At 39.6% G+C, this 27113-nt stretch overlaps 1 protein-coding gene across 2 annotated transcripts in view; it reads right to left on the reverse strand.

Annotated features, from left to right (window-relative positions):
• The window catches only part of ZNF18 (zinc finger protein 18), a 29564-nt gene extending 26606 nt beyond the window's left edge, over positions 1-2958 (reverse strand). The window contains exon 1 of one of the 2 annotated variants that reach the window (XR_005010197.1): positions 2844-2925. The gene's annotated coding sequence lies outside the window, so the exon portion shown is untranslated. Of the gene's footprint in view, positions 1-2843 lie in introns of both variants that reach the window. The other variant, XM_036755208.1, reaches the window with a different exon arrangement.
• Between the last annotated feature and the right edge of the window lie 24155 nt (positions 2959-27113).

The following is a 27113-nucleotide window of genomic DNA, read 5'->3' on the forward strand; positions in this document are numbered from 1 at the left end:
CTAATCATCTACCTCCCTCAATGGCCATCTCTCAAGCTCCTGAAACTGCCTGAACTCATTTCTCAACACTGTAGTTAGCATAGTCTTACCCTCTTATACTCTTGTCATCTCAGTGATCCTGAACCCCTGGCTGTCACTGTACAAATCCCATTCCCCAAACTCAAGTGTCTATACCCTTACTCCCATCTCCCTCAACCACACCCTGCAAATGTCCCGTTCCAAATCTACCTGCCCCTTCCACTAAGCACTCTGAAATGCCTTCTTCATAAACCTTTCTGACTTTCAAGTCATGTGACCAACATGAAGGAGGACTAGACCTTTTCTCTGATTCTCCAAGTCCTCTCAAACCTCCTTTAAACAGAAATTATGCCTCTAGGATCAACTCTTCAGCTTGCCTTTTTAAGGTCTTGATATCCGGCCCCTGTCTATCTTTCTGGGATCTTCATCTGCTATTCCACTTTTTGTACTCTACAAACCAGGCAAGCTTAACCTTTTTTAATTCCTCAAACATGTCACTCCCTTCTTCATCTTCAACTCCATCTAACTGAATCCTTCCTTTCTCCAAGACTCAGCAAAAAGAAGCAACGTTTAAATGAAGTGTTCCCTGATCCTTGCAATTACTATTGCCCTCTCTCCCTATCTAGTATGTATTTCTTAGGTACTTAAATTATGCACTGTTGTCTTATCCTCATAGAATGTAAGCTTCTCAAGAGTAAGGATTGTTTCCTTTGTCTTTCTTTATCAGAACCTAGCACAACGACTAGTATATACTTAATAATAAATCATTAATAGCTAACTTGAAGGGACCTTTGAGGTCATCTATATTCCCATTGCCATCTGTATCAGTAAGGCAAGTGTCACAATATCAATGGTGACCATGAATATGCCTGTATAGTTTTGTATCCCAGAATATAAGAGACTCTCCATATAGAAGGCAGACACCATAGGACCAAATCCCAAAACCAATAACTCCAACTCAACATAGCAGCAATTATATCCCAAAACCAGTAAGTCTACTTCATTATAACAGCAAAGAACTTAAAACACAATATCTAAGCAAGGAGCCAAGCCATCCCATAACCTTCCCCTCTGCTGGTGCCTTCCCATAAACACTTACTCACAAATCCGAGTTGCTTGCCTGCCTCTTCTCTTCCCTCAGTCCTGAGAGCTTGAAGTTCTTAACACCTACTCTCAGAGTAGGTCCCAAGGGGTTCATGCCTCTCCTGACCTAATTATAATTAGCAAAAGGGTATGGGCCTTCCTACAAACAAGCCTCCCTTAATCAAGTTTCCCTTAACTAGCTCCACCTGAGGCCTATTAAGGGGATTAATGGGGGGTGGGGGGGGGATTTTTAATCACATTAACACCACACCATTTTAAGATGAGTAAACTAAGGAAATATTAAGTAACTTGCCTACATTCAAAAAGGTAGTAAGCATCTGAATTGGGATGTGAATCGAAGTTCTTTGAGACCAGTGTCCTTTCACTGTCCAACACTGGACTTGTTCAAGGTCATATAGTGATGAAAGAAATACAGCCCTAGTCTGTCTCCTGAACTTCAATTCCACATCACCAAATGTCTTGTGGACATTTCAAACTAAATACACCACAAAGAGAATTCATTATCTTTACCTCAAATTCTTCCCCAGAAAATTTGCCTATTACTGCCCCAACTTGCCTATTACTGTCAAGAGCACTGCAATCCTCCCAATCACCCAGGTTTGCAACCTCAGTATTTTCCTCAACTCCTTAATCTCATTCATTCCACTATTCAAGCCAACGCAATGGAACCCAATCCAAATCTACCTCCACAATTTCAGCCCACTATGTCCCTTTCTCTCTAATAACAGCCACTGTGATAATTGAGGCCCTCATCATCTCTCATTTGGACTAGTGCAATAGCCTTCTAACTAGTCTCCCCATCTCAAGTCTCTCCCCACTCCATGCATCCTCCACACAGCCGCCAAAGGAATTTTTCAAAAACTGAGCTCTAATCTTCCACCCTCCCCTAACCCCTTACTCAACTTTCAGTGGCTTCCTATTACCTACAGATCAAACGCAATTAAGCTTTAAATTGCACTAAGACTTTGGGGGCACTGTATAGCTGCCTCTGGCATTTCACTACCTATCCCTTTCTATCTTCTTACACCTCACTCCTCTTCAGGCACTCTACAATGCGACCTCACTTCCCCCAATCGCTGGCTCCCTTTAAGACGGCTCAAATCTCTTCACATCTATCGTTACCTTCCATGGACTATATCTTGTACGTACATGTCGCCTCCCCCATTAAAAGGTGAGCTTGTCCGGGGCAGAGTTCGTGGTTTTGCCCTTCTCTATATGCACAACGCTCAGCACGGTGCTTGGCACAGAGTAAACGCTTAATTGTTGACCGAGTAGCAGAACTCAGACGACAATTCAGGTTGAATGTTTTTTCCACTACACCATCCAAACTCTCCTGGGGCTAGTTTCCACACCGCCAAGAGGTTACATTAAACCCAGGAGCAAAGGTAATATCAGCGGCGCTTTACTCCCATCACTCCAAACGCAAAATCATCCCCTCCTCCACCAACCACAAATGCCGGAGCCCCACACCCAAGGATGGAAAGAGGCTGGGTTCCCAGGCGGTTAGCTCTCCGCACCTTCCTCACTTGCACCCCCAATATCCCACCTGCCCATCCCGCAACACACGCCCAGCAGGGGGGAGCGGGGGAGGGCAGAAGGATGGACGGATCGCAGCTCAGTTGGGCCCTCTTAGCCCCTTAAGCGGGAGAAAATTAAAAGGCACAAAAGCTCAAGCCCCGTGTATGCGGAGCGACTGGAGATTGGTGATGCCGGGACCTTACCTGGATTCTCTGGCTCCCGCTGCGGCTCAAAATCAAGGTTCTTACACGCCGACAGGGCTCCAAACGCTCACTTCCGGGCAAGGCTTCCAGACTGCGCGCGCATCCCCAGCCTAGTGTCAGGCACTCCAAGGGGTGGAGTTGTCCTGAGTGGCGGAAAGTAAGTACTGCCCGGAGAGGGGCGGGGGTCATCTTGAAGAATTAACAAGTGATCTAATCGATCTCAACCCCGCCCCATCTGAGCCTAAGCATTGCCTGCTAGGGCTGGCTACATTCTCATGCAAGTTTAACAGGTTGGCTTGTGAGGTGCCTTCCAGCTCTGGGGTTGTGAACCTCACCATCAACCAACTCACAATTAAATATGGAAATAAGAACACTCAGAAAACTATATATAAAACAGGAAGTTAAAATAAATTATAAAGTGGAGAATGGCTCAACAAACCACATATGAATCTGAAGGAACTCTATTGTGCTGTAAGACATGATGGAGGGGCAGGTTTCAGAGAAACTTGGAAAGACTTACACGAACTGACCCAATGTGAAGCACGGAGAACCAAAAGAACAACCAATAGTATAAAGACAACTTCCAAAGACCTAGGAACTCCAATTAACTTTATGACGAACCACAATCCCAAGGGACTGCTGATGAAGCATTCCACCCCCCAATAGATCATTAATGGATGAAGAGCAGATTGAGACTTAACTATTGTTACCAAGATTTTACTGAGCCAGTCTCTAACCTGAAAATGACAAAACAGCAGGCCAGAGACAAAGTGCCAGTAATCAAGTAGCCTTTTAACTAATTAGTTTCATTATGAGCAACAGATTTGCAAATCAGAAATTCTCCAGATCAGAACTCCACCTTGCTGAAGTGAATCCAGATTATATACATAAATCACAGTGGGATAGCAAGGGAAAAAGATGGATTACAAACAATCATTTCCAGGGCTTTGAGTGGTTTCCCATGACCTGCCTACAAATGGAAGACAATACAACAATTCTGAAGTCCTGTTAGGACCCTTAGGGGTCTTTACTTGATGGGTTACAGAATCAGAGTTCTGTGATGGGAACAGGTTCTACAATCTTTGATTCACTTCACTTAAGGTACACAGCCAGTGATTGTGAGCATTGTCAAAGGCTTGATTAATCATTTTCAAGTTGCATTTTAAGTCTGACTCACATGAGAAGCAATTCTGAAAAATCTAAATTATTAGAATATTCATTATATATATCATATCTATTATGATAATCATAATTCCACCATACATAATAAATGTATACTATGTATATGTATATATGCATATATAAATACACACATATTTTGGACATGGCCATTGTGGGAATTTGTTTTGCTTGAAAATACATGGGTGTAACAGTTTTATTTTCCTTGCTTCGAAGTGAGAGGTGGGAAGGGAGGCAAATGTAAAACGGAAAGAATGCAGACCTGAAAATAATATAGAATTGATTTTTCTTAAGTATATTTGTTGTTGTTCAGTCCTGTCTGACACTTCATGACCTGGTGAACCATACTGTCTATGGGGTTTTCTTGGCAGATACTGGAGTGGTTTGCCATTTCCTTCTCTAGCAGATTAAGGCAAACAGAGTTTAGGTAACTTGCCCAAGGTCGCACAGCTAGTAAGTATCTGAGTCTGAATTTAAACTCAGGTCTTCCTGACTCCAGGCCCGGCCCTCTATCCACTGACCCATCTAGCTGCCTTAAGTACATTAGAAAGGTGCAAATGAAAGTGTTCTTCAGGGAATGGAATGGCTTGAACTACAAACATACCTCCCATTATGTCATGTTTTGACTAAGATATTCCTTAAAATCGTCTTTATTCCCTCAACTCTGGGTTTTTGTTCAAAACTTTCCCATTTTAATCTTTCCAAAATAAGCTTCTCCACAGAGAAAGATTGACACTCAATGACAAATATCTTCTCCTCTCCACTTCTGCTTCTCCCACTTCTTCTCTGGGTGATCTTAGGTAAGTAACTCCTTTTCTCTGAGATTTAGTCTTCTCATCTGAAAAACAGGTATGATAAATATTTGCAGCAATAATAAATCAACTTCAAAATTATTTAGTATTGGATAAAACATAAAAGTACATCAGTTAAAAAGTTAACCTTTGTAGAAGGTCTGAAAACAGTGTGATTCTTAATCATCTCTGCCTTCCCTTACTCCAACTTCTATAGTGGCTGCAGAAATAAATGGGACCAAATAGGTCTGAGAGCTATTTTGTATTTTTCTTTATGTTATGAGTTGCCATGGCCAAATTATTCATCACCCAGCAAGCAAGTTACCCAAGGGCACATACCACATGAGCAAGTTCCAAAGGCAAGCACAATGTCAAAGTTTTGGACAAAACTACTCCTGATCTGACAGCCAGTATCACTCTTGATGATGCGGAAATTACCTTAGGGATTGGTATTTTATCTGATGTTAGTGACACCTGTCTACTATATAATCAATACATTGTCTAAAATATTGCTCAGATAAATCTGAAGTATCTACTAAAATTGAAGTTCAACTTTCAGACATCCCTGTGGGAAACAGAAAGTTCTTGCCTGGTGCTTAGAAGGGACCAGATCTTTCCTGTTCTACTGTAGCACTGAGCTGCCTAGTACACTTATATATCAATGACCTTTTCAGAAATATTGTCAAAAGAGATAAGTTGCAGGCAACTGTTAACTTTATTATTAAATCTTCCCCATAAGAATTTTAGGTAAGCAAATGGCCATATGTTGAAAAGATTTTTTTTCCCCAAACTTTGAGTCTTTGGGTTTCTGTTTATCTTTGGGCGTTTGATTTCTGCTCCCCTGCCATGGACCCCAGGGACATAGGAGATCTCCTATAACTGACAAGTGAGAAAAACTTAGAAGAAAAGTAGCTTTACACAAAATGAGCAAGGAGGGAAGGAATTTTTAGAAAGAGGGAAATTACAATGTGATATTTACATTATTAGATTTCAAAGGAAAATAAAATACTTCTGACTCTTTCTAAATGTTCCTAAGTTTTGATTTTGTGGGGAAAAGCATGAGCACATTTGTTTTAGGAAAATAAAAGCTAAATTCATACTAAAAAAAAATTTAGATATGTTTGAATTCATCCTGGAAAACATCTTCCCTTCTGTTACTGATATCTTCCTTGTTCTTTTATCAATTTGTGCTCAGGTTTTCTTGTTGTTGTTTTGGGGGTTTGTTTGTTTTTTTAACATTTTTCTTCCTCCTGAGATCTTTGGTAATTTGAAACTTTTTTTTAACCTTATATTCCCCTATAGCTCACTTTCTGACTCCTTTCCCTTTGATGGTAGATGATGTCTCAGCTTTCTCCCACAATGGGGAATTTACTTTTCATCAGTCTCAATCCCTGCTTCAGATGACTTTGAGGGGAATGAAACTGCTTCAATTGGATGCCAGACCCCTTTACAGATCAAGTTTCTACTTTCCTGTTTCTCTACTTTATCCACACAAGGAGGGGGAAGGGGGCAGAGATGAGTTCTGTTGCTTATTTCGTCAGAATGGTGGAGTGAGGGCTAAGGCAACCTAAAGCAGCAGCTAGGAAATTGATGAGTGGACCCCAGAGTACAAACCTGTGGATATGATTGGGCAACCCTACCAAAGTGTAGTTGTAAGAAGAAGGCATGATGAGTGGGTGAGTTAGAGATTAGGGATTAGCTTTCTCTGATGTTTATTCATCAAGTTGTTACCTCATTAGAGTTCTTAGTATCTTAGTCTACAGAGACAGCTGAAATGAATTTATCTCTTGTGAATAATTCTTATTTTGGAGAGGTTTAAGAAATTATAAGGATCAGAGAAAATGTCTAATTCCCCATTTTATTAGACATGTGACCTATAAGTCTCTAGCAAAACCGTTCTGTTTGGATTTCTAAGTGCAAGTCAATTTATACATTTTTGTTCTGTGTGCCTAAGGAGCCTATTACTCTGGCAGTTCACATTACCTGTAGACCTCCAGATCATATGATTACAAACATTATCAATTCAAGATAAAACATGTGGTACATTTTTACTTTTCTTTTAAATGATTATCCTTCTGAATTGAGAGTAATTTTCCTTCAGTAGGAATTTTATCAAGTGTCCCTACTATATTGACTTTATGGAAGAAAATTAATTTCTTTTTCTAAGATTATTGCATATCTCACTGATGGGGTGCTTGTGCTTGAACCTTAATTCCAACAGTCTCTGCTTAGGTGCCTGTGCTAGAATCCCAATTCCAAAACACATCCAGTTCTCAAAACATATTCTCTCCCAGGCAGTCTCTCTCTAGGTAAAAGGCAATATGCCCCAACTTATCTCTCCTTCTTCCTTAATAAGCAGCTATGCCTAATTATAGATTGATTTCCAGATGCTGATAATTGACTGAGTCATAACCATATTTACTATTTACTGACCTTTCTAATATGTATCCCAGGCATAGTATTTTGTCTAACAAGACACTAGAGATTCCCCTTTAGCCCCGACCCATAGTGAACTCAGTGATGTTTCACAGTGAAAACCATACCCCTAGTAACCCCGCTGTGGGCTATTTCCTAGAGAACTCTGGATAATATGCCTGTGCAGTAGATACTAAGTGTGCATGTTCCTTTAAGAACCAACCACTCCTTAACCATGCCTTAACTACTCCCTAATCCCAACCCAAAACACCTGACACATCCCTCCCCTTAATCCCCTAAAAGCTTCTCTAAAAGTCCCCCCTGCACCTCTTTATGGTTGCAGGTTCCCTAAGAACTCTTGCCAGCTGTAAAGCATAATAAATCTTTGCCTCCTTGACTTAAAGAATGCTTGGGTCTGCAAATTCATTCCAGGTGGCCTTGCCCTGGGAACTTTGGTTTGGGATCCCTGAATCCCTAGGATTTTTCCCCTCAACATTACAACTAATTGTAATGGTAATGTAAATGGGAAGATATTTCCCATCCATTAATAGGCCCATGTGACCTGCTTAAGTCACATGGAAGCCTAAGCCACATGAGTTTGAGTCACATGAAGCCTGTGGTGGGAGGAGTTTGCTGAATGGGTGGAACAGGAAGGGGTAGAACAGGAAGGGTGGAACAGACCTGAGAGGAAGCAGTAAGAGATGGGATAGAGATGGTGGGAGTTGCAACTTGGAGAGAGAGGAGGCAGGCAGAGAGAGAACAGCAGTTAGCGTGAGTGAAAGTCAGGGAGTATTTTGCTTGAGGGTGTTCATTTGTGGGAAGGCTCTAGCATAGGGAAGGTTTGAGGATGGCAGTGCCCCCTGCATTGCTAATGTGTATAGATTTCTTTGTTGCTATGATGGATTTGGCTTTCTGGTGTTTGAATAAATTTCTGGTTCTGTCTTCCATGTGGAGAGTCTGTTAATATTTTGTCACTCAGAATGACACTGGCATATTCATAGCCACTACACCAATTCAAAAACAAATTTCATTAAAAGAATACTTCTAGAGTTTGTTAAACAATTAAAAATATATTGAAATGGCCTTTGAGAATTAATTGGGGGACTAAAGTCTCAGACTATTGATGTAGCTAGCTGATTTCCTGAGTATAAAAAAGTCAGGGCCTATGTAGCTCTAGCTGTCTCTTCAAGCTTTACCAGCAGATCACCATAGGCAACAAATGCAAAGGAGGAGAAGCTACACACAACTTTATTAAGGATGTATATTTGTTGAACATCCTTTTCCTGCTTTGAAATGTCTTTTCCCTGTAGTGGCTAAGTAAACTTCCTTTTGTTAATTGACATATTTTCTGTGTCTTATTTCATTCTTATTTTGAATCTCAGGTATCAGACTGTCCTAAATCAAGCCTGGTATACTACACTATTCACTAAACTGATAACCTGTCTGATTGGACTATTGTGCACAGACTTACCCTGATTTCCAGGTTTCTGATCTCCTGTACAGATTGTAACTCCTTGGAAGCAAACACTTCCCCTTATACAGCTCAGTATCCCCCACAATCTCTAACACAGTGCTCAGAGTATAACTGATTCTCAATAAATAACAAATGAATGATTTCCATGCCTCATTCCTCTCATCGATGATGTGCTTATCTCCTTTTAATCTATTCACATGGATTATTATTATTGTTGTTGTTGTTGTTCTTGTTGTTGAAGTATATACACATACAAAGGGCAGCTAAGGGGTGCAGCCCCCAGTGCTAGGTCTGGAGTCAGGAAGACTTATCATCATGAGTTCAGATCCAGTTTCAGATACTTACTAGCTGTGTGACCCTGAGCAAATCACTTAACCTCTGCTTGCCTCAATACATTGGAGAAAGAAATGGCAAACCACACTAGTATCTTTGACAAGAAAACCTTAAATGGGGTCATGAAGAGTCAGACATGACTGAAATGACTGAAAAACGACAAAATATGTGTATATGTGTACATATGTATGTATACACATATATATTGATAAAGGATTGTGGTTTGGGAATGACTTTTGCAGAAATATTTAATATGAAATTGTTCACATGGTTTAACAAGCACAATTTAATACAAATTTCACTTAAATGAAAGGACTAAGCTTGTGAGGAGGAAGGAATAGCAAAAAGTGGAGCCATGATGCATATGATAAAGATAATTGGAAAAGAATAAGCATTATCAACAGAAAGCTTGAAAGAGGAAAAATGTGAAAGAGATGAAGAGGAATATGAACATAAAAAATTAAGAGTCGAGGAAATTATCTTGCCCAAGAATATATATCTTGTCTTAATTTGAATCACAGATCATAGAATTAGAGCTGGAAGTACTTCAGAAACCATTTAATCAAGGCACCTCATTTTAAATAGTAGGAAACTGAGGGCCAAGGATATTAAGCAATTGCCCAAAATTACACAGGGAGAAAGTGTCAGAAGTGGCAGTTAATCCTAGGTTCTCTGACTTGAAAGCTGGTGCTCACTGTGAAAACTTGGATTAGTTGATTTTTACCATGGCAAAAAGGCATGAGCAATTAAAGTAATGTTAACTATAACTCTCTTTCTTCAAATTTCAGTCTGTTTTGCATCACTTTAACATTTGCAAAGAAATTTACATATACCATAGCCCTATTTTGTGGCATTGTTGTTATTTAGTTGTATCTGACTTTTCCTAACATTGTATAGAGTTTTCTTAGCAAAATACTAGAGTAGTTCGCCATTTCGTTCTCCAGTGGATTAAGGCAAATAGAGGTTAAATGACCTGTATGACCCCAGGGTCATACAGCTGATAAGTATCTGAGGCTGGATTTGAAGTTGGGTCTTCCTGACTCCAGGCCTGGCACTTTATCCACTGAGCCACCTAGCTGCCTCTAAGTTGTGGCATAGGGGACAATAAAAGTAAAGGTAAAGAAAGAATGTTGTATGTGTGAAACAGTAAGGCAATAAACACAACATCAATGATAATCGTGAATATGCCTGTGTAGTTCTGTGTCACAAAATAGGAGAGAATCTCCATAAAGAAGGTAAAAGAAATATAACATTTATTCAGACACCAGAAAACCATATCCCATAACCAAATGTTCAGCTCTCACAGCCAGTCAGTCTACTTTATCATAACAGCAAGGAACTTAAAATACTATATCACAGGGAGCCTGGCCATTCCAAAACCTCTTTGACCCCCTGCTCGGGTCCTCCCCAAAACAAACTCACAGTATAGCTAAGTCAGCCTGTTCAGTTCTAACAATCATGAGGGCAGCCATTAGCAGCCACCAGCAGCCATAAAATCTCTCTCTCTCTCTCTCTCTGTCTCTCTCTCAGCATTTTCTGTGACATAACTTCCTTTTCCTGTCAGGAAGCTCCTCCTACCACATATGTCTTAGGCTTCCTGTGATATAAGCAGGTCACATGGCCTACTAATGGGTGGGAAAGATCTTCAAATCTAATTGCTACTACAATGTGAATAACAGCAAGTAGTCCAGGGAGGATACCTAACACCAGTTCTCTGTTAGTTCAGGTTCCATGTTGGGACAAAATGAGGTACTCACAAGTCGTTGAACATTTAACAAAAGAAGGTGTACTTTGCTATAAGACAGCAAAGATATGCAAAAAAAGATATAGCAATAAGCACAGTGCCTGGAACATAACTGGTACTTAATAAATGTTTATTGATTGATAGATGGATTGACGCATTGATACTTAGCTTCCCTGGATACAATCCTCTTTGTCTAAATATAGAAATGTTTATGGTCTTCTGGGCAGAGTATGTTGACTCTTATGGTCTTCAGAAATCTGTCGGGCTAGAGGAGCCCTGATTCCATGGGGGTGGGATTTTTTATGCCATTAGGTAATCAGGAAGGTGCATGAAGGGAGGCAAGACTCATCCAAGTCCCAGAGATAGCTTGGCTGCCTTTTGGGGAACTAATCTTTCAGGGAAGCAAAATCCTGGTCCTAACAAATACCACCCCTATGGTAAGTAGGCAGATCTCTAAAGATAAGGATACTTTAGAGGATCTTCCACCATTTATATGCTTTTAGGGTTTTTATTAAACAATCTTTCCAGGATAGGCAGTAATAAGAGGAAAAGAAAAAGAAGGAAAAAAGAAAAACCACATTTCTCCAAGAGTCATCAAAAAGAAAAAGAAGAAAGAAAAAAAATGTAGAGGATAACCAAAGCCAGAAATCCTAGGCTTTTTCTCCTCCCTACTCTTCCCCTTTGAAGGTCTGAATCTCAGATCTCAATCATCTTCTAGACTGTGTTATTGATAATATCACATCTTTGCAGTTCACAATGTGTCTCGCTAAGGCAGTGATGATGAGATAATAAACTAGAGCAGTACCTGTGATATCAAAGACATAGCACAGATGAAGACTATCCAGCAGTGTCACAGAGTCTTCTGTTGTAATGTGATGATGATGAGCAGGAGCAGCATGAGGAACACCAGGGCCATAGCATAGATGATGACCCTTAAGGAACAAATCTTTCATCTTTCATCAGAATCATTTCTAGCAAAGAAGCTAAGAGATGAGCTTCTTGCATACAACTTGTCCTGGTATCTACATTGATACTGAGGTACTCTCAATGCCATCACCCCACTCAGTATTCCCTAGCTCACCCACCAAAATTTTCCCTTCCCTGAAAGCTGGATCAGGGGACTGATACAAAATCTTTATCACCTTAGAGACCTTTATGGAGAAGCTGCCTCTTTCTTCCACAGCAACTAAATAAAGTCTCTCTCTTACCCCCATTCAGGAATTCAGAAATACCTCCAAGTCCATAAGGGGAATCTCCTTTCTTCTAAGTAAAGACACATCCACAAGATATATAACTATAGTTATACCTCTCCCATGCTATCAGAAAGCAAGGCCCAGTAATACTATCCCTTGGCCCTCCATGGGAGCCATCCCAGAAGAAAGGAAACTCATCAACTAAGGAGGACCCAAGATACTTCTCCAGAGAGTATCAAGACCTCTGAAGGGGTAAGGACCTTAAGGCCAAGACACCTTTGTACTCAGGAAGGAATAAGAACGGGCTAGAGAAGATCAGCCAGAACTGTGTCTAAAAATAGCAGTTAAGTCTTCCCAGAGATTGGATCTCAGAAAACACTGGACCAGAGATTACTTCCCTTTCTCAGGGTAGCATTGATTTGTCAGAAGTCATAGGCTTCTGGAAGGTCAGAAATATGATCTGGGCAATCAGGTGCACAACAATTCAGCTATCGACCAGAAAGGGCAGACCTTTTGCCCTGAGATGGGAGAGTGTTGGGGACAGGTTGAGAAACATGGGTTAGGTGGCTGGCACAAGCAGCCCAGTTAGGTAGGAATAGCATCCTTGTCCTTAGTTAAGGAGATCATATGATCCATTGCCCAGTACAACATTGCATCACTACCCCAATGTCCATATTCGCAATAGGCCCATTCCCTATCCTCTGCTGTTGTCTCTGATGTCTCCAATGTCTCCAATAAAATATGATGTCTCTGGATTCTACTATGCCCCATAAACACCTGTATACAATGAGAGAAGTCAGAAAAAAAATTCCTCCATTGTTTCTGACACCAAAAAGAAGAGCCTTTGATTGTCCAGACCTATGCTATCCAGGCCCTGGACCACTTGGCCAAATTCATGGCCACTGCCCAGGAAACAGTGTAGATAACAATCTCTACCACATTCCTTGGATTCTATCACATGCTGGCCCTACAGCCTGAAATTCAGCCCACCAGAAGGAAAAAATTGGAAAGGATATTAGAGCTATAGAAGAAAGAATTCGAAAGGAAATTAACGCCTTGACTCATGAGGTACAAAATTTTACCCAAGCAACAAACTCCATAAAAATTTAAAGGGACCAAATAGGAGGATGCCAATGGTATCATAAGGCAAGAAGAAATATTAAAACAAAGTAAAAAGGCTTTAAGAAATAGAACAAAACATTAAGTGTATCATAGCAAAAACAATTGACCTAGAAAACAGATCAAGGAGAAAAAATTTAAGAATCACTGGATTAGCTGAATACTACCACAAAAAAAAAAAAAGAAACAAAACTAGAAATCCTATTACAAGAAATTTTAAAAGAAAACTTTTCAAATCTCTTAGAACCAAAGGCAAAAGAGCAAATAGAAATAATCTACCAGTTTTCTCCCAAAAGAAACTTCAAAATGAAAACCCCTAGGACTATAATAGCACAGGCAAAATCAAGGGCTTCCAGGTCAAATTAAAAATACTGCAAGCAGTGAGATAGAAAGAATTCAAGTACCAAGAAACCACAGTCAGACACAATTGTGCTTTAGCAACTACCACTATGAAGTTGCAGAGAACTTGGAATCCAATATTCCAGAAGGCAAAGTATATGGGCTTACAGCAAAGAATAATTTACGGAGCAAAACTGAATATAATGGGGCAGCTAGGTAGCAATGAGTAGAGCACCAGCCCTGGAGTCAGGAGTACCTGTATTCAAATCCAGCCTCAGACACTTGACACATTTACTATCTGTGTGACCTTGGGCAAGTCACTTAACCCCAATTGCCCTGCCTTCCCCCCTGCAAAAAAAAAAAAAAAAGAAAATGTTAAAATTGAATATAATACTAAGGGGGGGGTGCCAAAATGGACCTTAAGGAAATTGAGGACTTCTAAGCTTCCTTTATGAAAAGACAAGAGCTGTGTAGAAACTTTGGCATTCAAACACATAAAAAGGTAAACACGAATGAACAATGATAAAGGACTAAACAAGGATAAACTACCTATACTCAGATATGAGATGATAATTGTGTCTGTACTGATCCCTATCATTATCAGGTTCATAGAGGGAGTTCAGTTAGACAAGGCCTAAAAAGTGGTTCTGTTATGTCTTGATCTTCAGAAAAAATGGAAAGAAAAATATGTTGAGGGGAGTGAGAAGGGAAAGCAAGGTCAGGAGAAATTATGTCACATAATCAGAGCATGTAAGTAGATATCTATACAAAGAGGAGTGGGTGGTGAGGATCAGGCTGACATTTCAATGTCACTCTCATCTAAACTAATCAAAAGAAGGAAGAATACACACACCCACACACACCCAGACACACACAAGAGTTGGGTGCAAAAATCCATTTCTCTCAGCAGAAAAATAGGAGTCAAGGGAAAAGGAGGGGAGGGAAAATTAGAGGTAAGACAGATTAATGGAGGGATTAGTTCTAAGAAAAACAAACTTTAAGGATATAGAACAACATAACTTTTTTTGAGGTTGCTGAAGAATGGGAATCTGAGGGAGTAGCCATAAATTGGGGATTGGATGAACAAGTCATTTATGCAAATATGATGGAATACTGTTGTGCTGAACTCTTATTAGCATAATAACAGACCAGAATTGCAGAGAACTAATGATCAAACATGCCATCCACCTCATGATAGTGAAGGATTCAGAATGCAGAATGAGACAACATTTTTTTGGACACAGCCAATGGGAATATTTGTTTTGATTGATTATATTTGCTTGTAATGGGTTTTGCTTTTGTCATGTTCTCATTTGGGAAAGGGGGAGGAGTTGAGGCAGGAGGGTGAGATGGCAAATCTTGGCTGATTAAAACAAATGAAATATTTTTTAAAAATCCCATAAAACTCATGCTGGGTCTGGGCTTCCTGGTCTACAGCACTGACATGGTCAAAAAACAGCTGTAGCAGTGGGCAGGGCAACTTTTTTCAGCTCCCTGTAATCCGCCATAAGCTACCAGGTACCATCTGTCATCTTCATGGACAACAAAGGATTGCTGCTGGTATAACAACATACTTCCACCTTCCTTTATTGCCATCATTTTTACCCCCAGGATCTGGAATTAACTGCATGGGATAGTTTCCATTTTGCCCTACCCACAGTAACATTTATAGAGAGTCTTCCTGACCTATGTCTTGCCACTAGACAAAGGTAGAAATGACAAGACTGCAACATATTAAATATGTGAGGTGAGTTGTATGAGTGTGAAGAGTCAAGGATGACACTGAGGTTGTAAGCCTAGGTTATTGGGAGGATGGTGGTACTTTTGACAGCAATAGGATAATTGGAAAATGGGAGAGTTCAGGGAAAAAGTCAATGCTGAATTTGAGATGCCTATGGAACGCCAGTTTGAGATGTCCAAAAAGCAATTGGTAGAGGATGGAGCTTATGATATGGGCTAGGAATGAATATATAGATTTGGGATCATCTGCATAGATATGATATTTGAATCCATGGGATCTTATAAAGTCATTGAGTTAGTCAGTCTAGAGGGGGAAAGAAAAGGACCCATGACAGAACCTTGGGAGATACCAACAGTTAATAGAGTTGACCTAGATAAAGATCTAGCAAAGGAAACTGAAAAGATACTACCTGTATACTACTGAAGGAGAAGCAGGAGAGAGTAGTACTATGAAAACCTAGAAAAGAGAGAGTATCCAGGAGAATATGAGGATCAGCAGTGTCAAAGGTTGTAGAAAAGTCAAGAAAAATGAAGATTTAGAAAAGAACATTAGATTTGGCAATTAAGTACTGGTATTGCCAAGGCAATATTCACAAGAGTTGAATATTGTTATGAGTATGCCAGCATGGTTCTAAATCACAAAATATAACAGACTCTCCATGTAGAAGACAGAAGCAAAACATTTATTCAGACACCAGAAAGCCAAATCCCAACACCAGTAAACCAAATCCATCATAGCAACAAAGAAGTTAATATACATCATCACTACAGAGAGCAACTCCATTCTACAGCCTCCCTCTCTCCCTCTCTTTCCCACAAACACTCACCACAAGCTGCCTGCCTCCTCTCTCTCCCTCAGCTCTAACTTTTCTGACTGCTTCCTTCCTGCTCCACCCTTTCCTGTTCCACTCATTCAGCATTAATGGATAGGAAGATCTTCAAATTAAGCAAAAATACATTATTAATTCAGTACTACATAAAAGCTACCTATTAAATACTACCTTACACTAATCAAGAAAGCAAAAATAGTTTAAAACAACAAAACTCAGAGTTGGTGGGGTTGTCAAGAAAGAATAATAGCTTGCATTGATATAGTGCTTTGGGTCGCTAAGCGGCACAGTGCTGGAAGTCTCAGTGCTAGAGGTGCTGGAAGAGCCAGGAAGATTCATCTTCAAGAGTTCAAATCTGGCCTTAGACACTTACTAGTTGTGTGACCCTAGGCAAGTCACTTAACCCTGTTTGCTTGGGAATTGTGAATTGGAAGAAGGAAATAGCAAATCACTCCAGTATCCTTGCAAAGAAAACCCCAAATGAAGTCATGAAGAATCAGACAAGACTCAACAACAACAACAACATTGGGCTGGTACTTAGTCAAAACCTGCCTTTTTCTTCCTTCCCCCCATGTTTCTCCTTTACCAGAACAACCAGATGACTTACTAGCAAAAGCTTCTGTGATGTAATGTTTATGTTCCTTCGAAGTAAGGAGAGGACTAAAAGTAATGAGCATTTGCAAGGTGTTTTTGCATAGACTTTTACGCACACCTATGCATATTAATTCAGTTCCAAAGGCTTTTAATTAAATAGTTTAGCAAGATAAAAAGGAAATTTTCCCCTTTGTCATCCTTCCCCTGGGGTAATCTCTCTTACAAATTCAGACACTTAGGGAAGATATGTGTCCAGGGCAATTCATATTCCTAGAGTTGCATACCCTTTGGAACCTCTCAGTCCCCAAGATTGGGACTTTCTTCTTTCTTGTTTAACCATAAAATGCTGGAGTATTTTTTAGTCTATTACCACCTGCTGGTCATGCAGATGACTCATTGAGGTGCTTTTTGCTGGCCTTTCTGTTGATGCCATCTGCTGGCCTCTCATTGAACCACACCAACCATGTAGCATATTTCTTCAAAAAGGTGACATAGTATTGAAGGATTTTTGACTGCATTTTGTTCTATGGAATCAAATGCTTTTTTAATATACAATAACCAATAACAGAAATCTTACAATTTCAGGGGCTATTTTTTTTTATCTTCTGTAAATCACATGTACAGCACCAACTAACTAGCCAAAGTCCTCAGTTTGTCTTTGCTTTTGTTGGAGCTTCTATTCCTTTCCCCTACCTCTTCCCCCCACCCCCCCACCCCTTCCCATTCACTAATTGTCTTAGATGAGCAATTTATTTTAGCTCCCATCAAGATCCTGGTCATTTTTAGACTAGAGCCACTCAGATCATTTTGCTTAGCCAGGCTACTGGGGTTGAGTGGAGTAGACTTTATCCCACCTTCTTACATCCTGAATACATCCTGAAAAAAATGTTTCTTTAAAGAATAAGAGGGAAAGTGAATTAGAATGAATAGATGAAGAAATCTGATGGATTCAGTAGCTATGTTTTGTGTATTGAAATTAATTTAAATGTAGTCACTTAGTAAATTTAATTAGTGCATTTTTTTCAATATTAATTTTTAAACATAAAGGTTTAAACCTTAGTATTGAAACCACCTTATTTTAGATATGAGACCTTAAATAAATAGGTAAGAACTTTTTGATTGTATCAAAGTAGAACAGAAGACAAACAGACCAATACACTTCCTCAATCAATTAAAGTCATTGTATGACTTGACTAGGTCACACCCGTGCTCACAACCCTAAGCAATCTGAACAAAAAGAAAAGTACAAAGGTATTTAAAAAAGTACAAAAAGAAGAGTGAAAAGAGATTCTGAGGGTCTGGATTCCAGACATTGAAGTAAACATGGCATTTCTAGCATACATTTGGGGGGACAGAGAGAGGACTGCTCTGAAGAAAAAAGCAATCAAGCAAAGTCATTGGCTCTGCCAGTGTGAGAAATGTGGTTTTGGAGATCACTGGACTTCCCCAAATTGTGAGAACATGTGGCTTTGGGGATCACTGGACTTCCTAGGCAGGGCCAAAGTCCTGAGGAAGAGCCCTGTGATAACCCCTAGGGAAGGCTGTACAGACCACAGGACTCCCAGAGGAAGACCAAGTAGTAGCCCCTCCCTTAACCTGTAGGGATCACAGGGCCTCCTAGGGGTCAGACCCTAAGGAGGACCCAAGTGATGGCCCTTAAGAAGACTGTGCAGACCACAGGATTCCCCAAGGGAATCCGGAGTGGTAGCCCTCTTAACACTGCAGTGGGGATCACAGGACACCCCAAGGCAAGATCTGGGAGTAAGCCCGGATGAGCTTCTGCTGCCCATTGCTTCCCTTCACTTGACCTTAGGAAGATCCGTGTGATTTGCCCATTCTCACCCAAAGAACTCAAGACCAGAGTAGGCAGAGGAAGGCATTTTATTACGCTCCTCAAGAGAGCGAGTGTAGTGCTCACTAGAACACTCACACTGATACAGCTGCAGGAGCAGGGGTAACCATTCCCTCCACTCCTGCTAGAGTTATGGTTAGTTTACAATCTTTATTTTTTACACAGTTTTCCTAGGTTATACAGTTTATACAAGAAAAGATCAGCTCTTTCCCCAACTTTCCTTCCTGTTGTCAATCCATCCAACAGAAAAAGTAATGCTAAGATGGCAGAATAGCAGGAAGTAGTATAGCGACCTCTGTTTTTCCAAAAATATCTAGAAAATACACCAAACTGAATCTTGACCAAGAAAAACTCATGGTGAGTCATTTTTCCAGCCTAGGTCACCATAGGGAGATAGCCAGATAAGTCTGCCAAAGTTCTGAAGTTTAAATAAAATAATATTTATAAACCTTAAAGGATCATATTAAATGCTAGCTTTTATCATTGTGATTGTTTAAATGTTTCTTCCTATTACTCATTTAACTTTTCCTTTAAGTATTTAGGTGGTTGCCATTTAGTGTATACATGTTTAGTAATGATATTAATTTTTTTGTCCATGGTTATTTTCAGCAAAATGCATTGTTGAGGCAAAGATATTGGAGTACTTTGCCATTTCTTTCTCCAGTGGATTAAGGGGAAGAGAGGTTAAGTGACTTACCCATAGTCACACAGCTAGAAAGTGTCTGAGGCTGGTTTCAAATGAAGGTCTTCTTGACTCCAGGCCCAGTGCTCTATTCATTGAGCCACCTAGCTGCCTCAGCAAAACATAGTTCCTTGTTTGTTTCTTTTAATCAGATCTATTTGTGTTTTTGCTTTGTCTGAGGTCACAGTTGCTACCTCTGCCTTTTTTACTTCAGCAGAATCATAATAAATAATATTATGAATAAAATTTTGCCCCAGGGCATTTTAATTTTATGTGAATCTGTTTTAAGCATGTTTCTTGTACATACATATTGCTGTTTTCTTTTGGTTTCTAATCCATTCTGTTATCTTCTTCCATTTGCTGAGTGAATTAATCTCAATCATGTTCACAGTTATGCTTGGTTGTGATGTTCTTGTCAGTTTTCATTATGGAGTTTATTTCAGGAGGTGAACAGCAAATTCTCTTTATTTCCATTTTGTCCTCTGATTCTAAGAATTCTGGGGAGTTTTCCTTTATTTCATGAAATCTCATGAAATACAAAATATGAGATTTTTTTGGTAATGGCTTTTAGATATTTTAATGATCCTTACATTTTCTTTCCTTGATCTATGTTTTTGGTCAGTTGTTTTTGCAATGAAATATCTTACATTTTCATCAATTTTTCAGTCTTTTGGCTTTATTTTAATATTTCTTGTCTCATGGAGACATTAATTTATATTTTGTCATTTCTAATTTTCAGAGAGTTTGTTCCTTGGGCAAAGTCTTGTACCTCCTGAGCCAATCTGTTTTTTCCCTTTCCAGTTCTTTATTCCATAGTTCTAATTTCTATTCTGGTTTTTCCCTCTAGTGCTCTCATTTGGTTTTTAAACTCATTTTTAAGCTCTTTTAAAAAATCCTTGCCTCATCTTTTCCAGGAGTTCTGGTTGAACTTGGGTCCAAGTTGTGTTTGTCTTTGAGGATTTGTTTATAGATGTTTTGGAGTTCTTTTCCTCTTCTGGGTTTGTTTCTTGAGTGTTCTTGTTACTAAAATAGATCCTTTTGGTGAGATTCTTTGTGTGTGTGTGTGTGTTTACTAATTCTTCTAAATTTAGTCTACTTTCTGACCTTGAACTTTATATTTGGTCTGGTCTCTGCATACTTCTGGGGAGAATATCTGGTGTGAGTTTTTGTCCTCTTTGGTTCTTTTGCTGCTTTCTTGGGTTATTGTGTTATTCCAAGATCTAAGGGACCCTTGGGCTGGATATATGCAAGTGTTTAGTGCTCATAAAATGATACAGAGTAAAGTTTGCCCACTACTCTCCTAGTCTGAACTCTGCAAGTTCCTGACCTGGATTTGGTCCTTTGCAACAGTTCCGATGGCTTGCTGGAAGTTTTAGTAGATTGTTGTTGGACTCAACCACTATTAGCCTATTCTGCCTTTCAAGGCATTCTTCTCCTCATTGGCTTTTTGGAGCTCTTTTGCCATTTGGGTTAGTCTATTTTTTAAGGTGTTATTTTCTTCACTACTTTTTTGGGTCTCCTTTAGCAAGTTGTTGACTTGTTTTTCATAGTTTTCTTGCATCACTCTCATTTCTCTTCCCAATTTTTCCTCTACTTCTCTTACTTGCTTTTCCAAATCCTTTTTGAGCTCTTCCACAGCCTGAGACTAATTCATATTTTTCTTGGAGGCTTTTCATGTAGGCTCTTTGACTTTGTTGACTTCTTCTGGCTGTATGTTTTGATTGTCTTTGTCACCAAAAAAAGATTCTATAGTCTGACTCTGAGTTTGAGTCTGAGTCCTTTTTTGCTGCCTGTTCATGTTCCCAGCCAACCACTTGACCTTTGCCCTTTTTGTCAGGGTATGACTGCTTGTAGAGTAGAGAGTACTTTGTCCCAAGGTTTAGGGGCTGTGCTGCTGTTTTCAGAGCTACTTCTACTCCACTGTCACCACAAGGTCTGCCACAGCAGACCTCCTCCTTCCCCAAGAACTGCCAACCAGGATTGCAACCCAGATCCAAGCAAAGGGCACAGTAAAAGAACCTGCCTCTGCGCCAGCAAAGCGCTCTTTGCACTCCTGCTTTGATCTGCTGCTTGATTCCTCCCATCTTGTGAGGCTCTGGAAGCTGGAGCTCTGGAAGCAGCTGCAGGAGCTTCCTGCTGCTGCCACCACCGCACCACCTCCGCCACCCCCAGGGCTGGGGCCAGACGGTTCTTATCCGGATTTAGCAGTTTTCCCACTAACGTGCTCCATGGTCTTTGGCATTTGTGGTTTGAGAAGTCTGGTAACTGCCACTGCTTAATGATTCATGGGCCTCAGGCCTGCTCCACTCGACTCCTGGTCTGGTTGGTCCTGGCGCAGCCCATGCTGGGCTGCGCTCTGCTCCCAGCACTGTGGGATAGACCCTTCCCAGCAACCATCCAGGCTCTCCTGGACTGGAGACCTGCTTCCCTCTGCTATTTCATGGGTTCCACAGCTCTAGAATTTGTCCAGAGCCATTTTTTACAGGTGTTTGGAGGGATTTGGGGGAGAACTTAAGCAAGTTTCTGCTTTCCAGCTGCCATCTTGGCTCCATACTCCACTATCAGCCAGCTAGAAAGCTATGTAGGTTCAGAGTAACATAACTATAGGGTCCCTTTTGGTTATTATTCTTCTGAAGATTTTAGACTATGGTGGATGTTGGACCTGAGGCCCTTTTCACTCCTTGGGTCAAAACCACACAATTGTTGTTTGGCTTCTGAACTTGTTTCTCAGTACACAGCCTAGAACCTGCCATTCCTTCTCATACTATAAAATCTCCTCCTACCCTTGACCTGATGTAGGGCCCCTCCTTAGTTGGGTCTGAATCTTTGATTTGGAACTGGTTGTTGAGGGACAGAATTGCTAGTTAGCACTTTTCTTTGTATCCTGCACAAAGTTGGAGCCCTCCTATATGAGTCTTGGAACTCTTTTTGCTCTGGTGCATAGCCTCAGTCTTCTATCAAGTTCCTTTGCACTGAAATTCTATGTTCTAAGGGTCCTTGATTCCTCACTGTCAATTGACCTCTCTGTCTTTCTCCCTATTTATGACCTGGGCTAAAATTACGATTTGTTGTGACTTTTTTCTTAGATTTCCTGATCAGGACTCTATCTGGTACATTTTTCAGATCTTTTGGAGAAAGAATGGTGCTGAGCGAAGCTAAGCTGTATTTCTTCCTGCTACTCTGCCATCATGGCTTGGCCTGATCTGTTCTATATTCAAAAGAGAGCTCTCTGTTCAGTAATGTTTTTTTAATAGCAACTTTATTTATAACAAAAAATGCAGGCAATTAAATGTCCAAAAATAAGGGAATAGTTAAATAAATTCTGCTATATTACTGCAATAGGATGCTATCATGATGGAAATTCATAAGAAATATAAAGAAATCTGGAATATCTCATAAATCTTATAGTGTAATATAAACATTGAGATCAATGTCTATAGTAATTATGCATAATCAGTCAATGAATAAGTAAATATTAAGCTCTAACTGTATGCAAAGGCACTATGCTAGGTACTGGGGATATACCTGTAATAAATGAAATAATCTCTACCAACAAAAAGCTTTTATTTTAGGAGGGGGGAGTTAATTGATAATTTAAGAAATTATGAAATGGGGGTTCTTTGGGTACTCCCACAATTGGCAGCAGGAAATGAGTTAGCAATCACACTTTAATTAAACATAGGATATGGGGGTAAAAAGCACAGAAAGGCAGAGACAAGCAGCGAAAAGTGTTACAGAGGAAAATGACAATGTGGGAACAGAGGATAGGGTAGTGAAGGAAGGTCATTGGGAAGAGGAAGAGAAGGGGGAAAGTCAAAGAGTATCACTCAAGTAACCACGGATTAGAGTTAGGAGCACTAAGTATGGACTCCATGGAGAAGAAAGAATGCTGGCGGGAAGGAGAAGGAAGAGTTTGAAGTTTCATTTTTAAAGGTTTTTTGGGGGAAACAAACCAACTCCTGCGCCCATCTGTGCCACCTCTGATGTGGTTAGTTCATTAACATATCCAAATCATCTCAAAGTTATTGGTATAACTTCAAAGTTACATTTCAAAGTTACATTTTTGATGTTCTGCTTGTCTGAAACTATGGAGGTCTGGATTTTGTTTGAAATTTACTTATCATAGGATCAGAAACCTTAACAAGCAGAACTGAGATGACTTCCCCTGATTCAGTACACATTACCAGGATGTGAATTTTGGCTAATATATGACTGTTTTGCTGTTTAGTTCGTTCCTTCAGTTGCATCTGACTCTTCATGACTCCTTTTGGGGTTTTCTTGGCAAAGATACTAGAGTGATTTGCCATTCCCTTTTCCAGTTCATTTTACAGACAAGGAAACTGAGACAAACTGGGTTAAGGGGCTTGCCTAGGGTCACACAGCTAGTGTCTGGGGCCAGATTTGAACTCAGGTCTTCCTGACTTTAGGTATAGCACTCTATTCACTGATCTTTTGATCTTTGGGAGAGTTTGTATGTGAATTCCAGGTTCTCTATTGCAATCTTATTTCTTGCTATTGTGCCTTTATACAAGCTACTTATAACCTTACCTATCATATTCACTAGAAGGGGTAGTGGTGGTTAGGGGGACCAGAACAAGACACAATTTTAACATGAGGGATGTTAAAAACATACTTAGTCTAGGAACAAACAATGCTTGTTGGAAAGCCAGGAAGGTTTTTTAATTATACTTTACATTTATTCTTTCTGAATAAATGGGTATGTCCCCTGAAAGGAGTGCAGGAGAGTACAAGGACTCAGACAAATGCTAGCCCTTTTATTGGCTCCCAGTTTGAATCTCCCACCTGGCTCTTCATTGGCCAGATGCAACCCCCTGAACTGCCCACGTCATGCCCCTCTCAAACAGCTCCTTAAGTATGTGCACAAGCCTCTAACCTTTCACCAGATCAGAAGTCTGGTTTCTGCTAGATCACAACTCTCATTAGAACTAGTCACCTGACTTACATTCTGCTAAAGCTGGGGTGGGGGGAGTGCTTTTAATCCTGTGGAAACAAAACTCCTTCCATTGTTTCCCACAATTTCCCCCTTCTTTTATTCAAATTTTTTGTTTCCACATCTTTAATACTCCCTTACTGTCTCATATGAATTCTTCCTCTTATTTTTCTTCCCTTTATGTAGACATGAGGGGGAGAGGTTGATTGACCCACTGACAAGTCAAAAGGAGGCAGTCCCATTTATAAATACAGATACAGAGACCCAAAAGAATACACTAATGCAATTGTCCCTTTAAGATTCAGAAGTCTCTTTTCATATAGCTGTCTGGCAAGGAACATCATTGATGAAGTCCTCTGGTCCTTGGTATTTGTTCCAGCCATCTCCAGCACAGCGTCTCAGCACCTTTTGCCTCTTGTCTTCTGCCTTCTTATGTCCATCCTCCTACAAAAGTGACCTTGGCACAATTTTAAGTTACCATTCTTACAAAACCAAAATCGGAAACTTGGCCAGTTGTCATGTTTAAGAGATTCAAATTAGAACCTAGTTTCTTATACTTTACATTAATCCATCATTAATTCTCCCACCAGGAGGATGAGATTTCACTAAGGAATTAATAACATACATAAATGCATTAAGTAACCAATTTTTAACATAGTATGTATTAAGCCATAAACTTCTAGTCATGCCATGTTTCTTTTAAGGCATTTACAGAATAAATCACAAGCCATTCTTCTTTTAACTAATTGTGACAAAACTTGAGACAAGTATGATATTAACTGAGTAACAAAATAATATTCTCGCAAGCCCTTGATCTAATTGTCTCCATACTATTACAAAGAATTAAAGGACACTAACTTATGCAAGAACATATATACATATACATGTATATATACATACATATACATATATATATATATATAATAACAGATATTATCTAAATAGCTAGTTGTTGTTTGGGCTAAAATCTTAAGCCTGATAGCTCCATCTTATAAAAACCTAAGATGTTCCAGAATCAATTATTTAATAGATTTGTTATTGTGCTTACAAAACTTTTTGATTACAGAAATTTGCCACTAAGAGATTAGGGATTTAACTTATAGTAAGGGAACAATATTTCCCTAAATTTATGTCACCTCTAGGCAGAAGTTATGTCTAAATGCAAACTGCATTGAGCCAGGCTTAAAGTCTGCCAGGTTTCAGTTGAGGAATCAAGTTATAAAAATCCTGACTCAGCTCAGGCTGAATGGCCAGGTCCCCAACATTTCCATGAGATCATCATACCTGCAGTTCGTACCTTCCCCTCAGGGTTTCTGGTATCATGGATCAGTGGCTTAGATAGCCTTTCTTGATATCCATACATGCAGTTAGACTCATAAAAACAGTCAGTTAACAGTCTCATTAAGTCTTTGAATAGCGAGCTCCAATAATCTGTTTAAGATATGACTATAATCTGACATTGGTTAAGGAACATCTTTAAAATGAGCCCTAAATAGCTTGCATGCATTTTTATACCTATTTATAGAAATTTTCCATTAAGATCATAAGTTATTGCTCTAATAGATTTGCATCTGTTTCCCAAGCTTCCAATGAGATATACCTCAAGAATTGAACCATATAAACACTAACTTTATCTTATGTTTTAGGTCACGGACTGAATTCAAATCAAGACAGAAACATTTAACTCTTCCCATTAATGCAAAAGCATTCCACAAGTTATCTCCCTCTAAGAAACTTACACAGAAATTATTTTCCCCAAACTAAAGCAGTGTCTGATTTAGTTCCAGTAATTAATTCAGTCAATTGTATTAATATCCAGTTACTCTTATATCATTTTAAAAATGTAAGGACCTTATTCCACACAGACACACAGTGACGTTAAATACCAGCCTTCGCCTATGGGATAATTATTCAACATTGCGTTTGTATCTTTATTTCTTTTTCCCTTTATCTAATTGTTCCCATAACACTTAGAAAGAATGTTATCTTTCACATAACTATACAAGACTATCAATTTACCCAATTATTTGAAAATAGCAAGATTTCAAATATTTGCATCAATCAAAACTTTACCAGAACTCACATCTCAAATTCTTATTTTAAAATCTGTCCTAAGCCAGTCACTAGAGATCATTTGTAAATTGTCAGCTAATTCAGGCTCCCCATCTAGGAACTCCATATGCAAAAGTTTACCAATTTGATACACTTCAGTATGGTTGGATGCACTTTACACAGAGATTACAACTCCAACAAAGCAAGTCCACCTAAGTCTGAAGGCTTTCTGCTTTTTAGCCTCCTGTGACTTTCTAGCCTGTGCTGTTTCCAGGCTTTCCAGTCCCAGAGACCCAGGGTTATTACCTGAGGGGTCTTCTCTGTAGCTGCTGCCCATCCCCTTCTTTCCCTTCTGCCAGGTGGGAAAAGATAAAGCTCTATCTTCTTATCTAGACTAAGGAGGGGAGGAGGAGTAGGGGAAGGGAACGAGGAGATTGTAAGGAAGCTGTTTCAGGACACCTTAAGGTGTCTCAGAGTCTCTTCCCCTCATCCTGAACTTCCATAGAATTTCCTGTCTTTCCCCCCCATCCTGGGTCATAAAATTTTCCTGTCTTCCTTATCTTATATCATCACCTTTTTTCATCCTGTCCTCAATCTCTTAACCCTCTACATAAGCATATCTTCCAGACATCTGAGTCCCACCCAGAGATTCATAAAATTCACAGTGGGTTTGAACTACAATAAAGTAGGCCTTCTAAAAATTATACAAAAGATTTTACAAAACATTGTTTTTCAAAATTATTTTACCTTCTTTTTAAAAAAAGAAACAGCTTACAATTTATCCTGAATTTACAGAAATTATAAGAGAAGATCCCAAACCAAGGCCTTTGCATAATTACCAAATTTCCTTTCGCAAACACACTTTTGTAAATATTTTATACCCAAACAATTTTAACTGAAACTTCCTCTTAAATAAAGACAAAACTTGAAAGTTTATGAATGACTTAACAGCTTCGCAACCCATTCATCATTTTTTTCTGAC

Source organism: Trichosurus vulpecula, chromosome 4 (assembly GCF_011100635.1).
Source record: "Trichosurus vulpecula isolate mTriVul1 chromosome 4, mTriVul1.pri, whole genome shotgun sequence".
In the NCBI taxonomy this organism is placed as follows: domain Eukaryota; kingdom Metazoa; phylum Chordata; class Mammalia; order Diprotodontia; family Phalangeridae; genus Trichosurus; species Trichosurus vulpecula.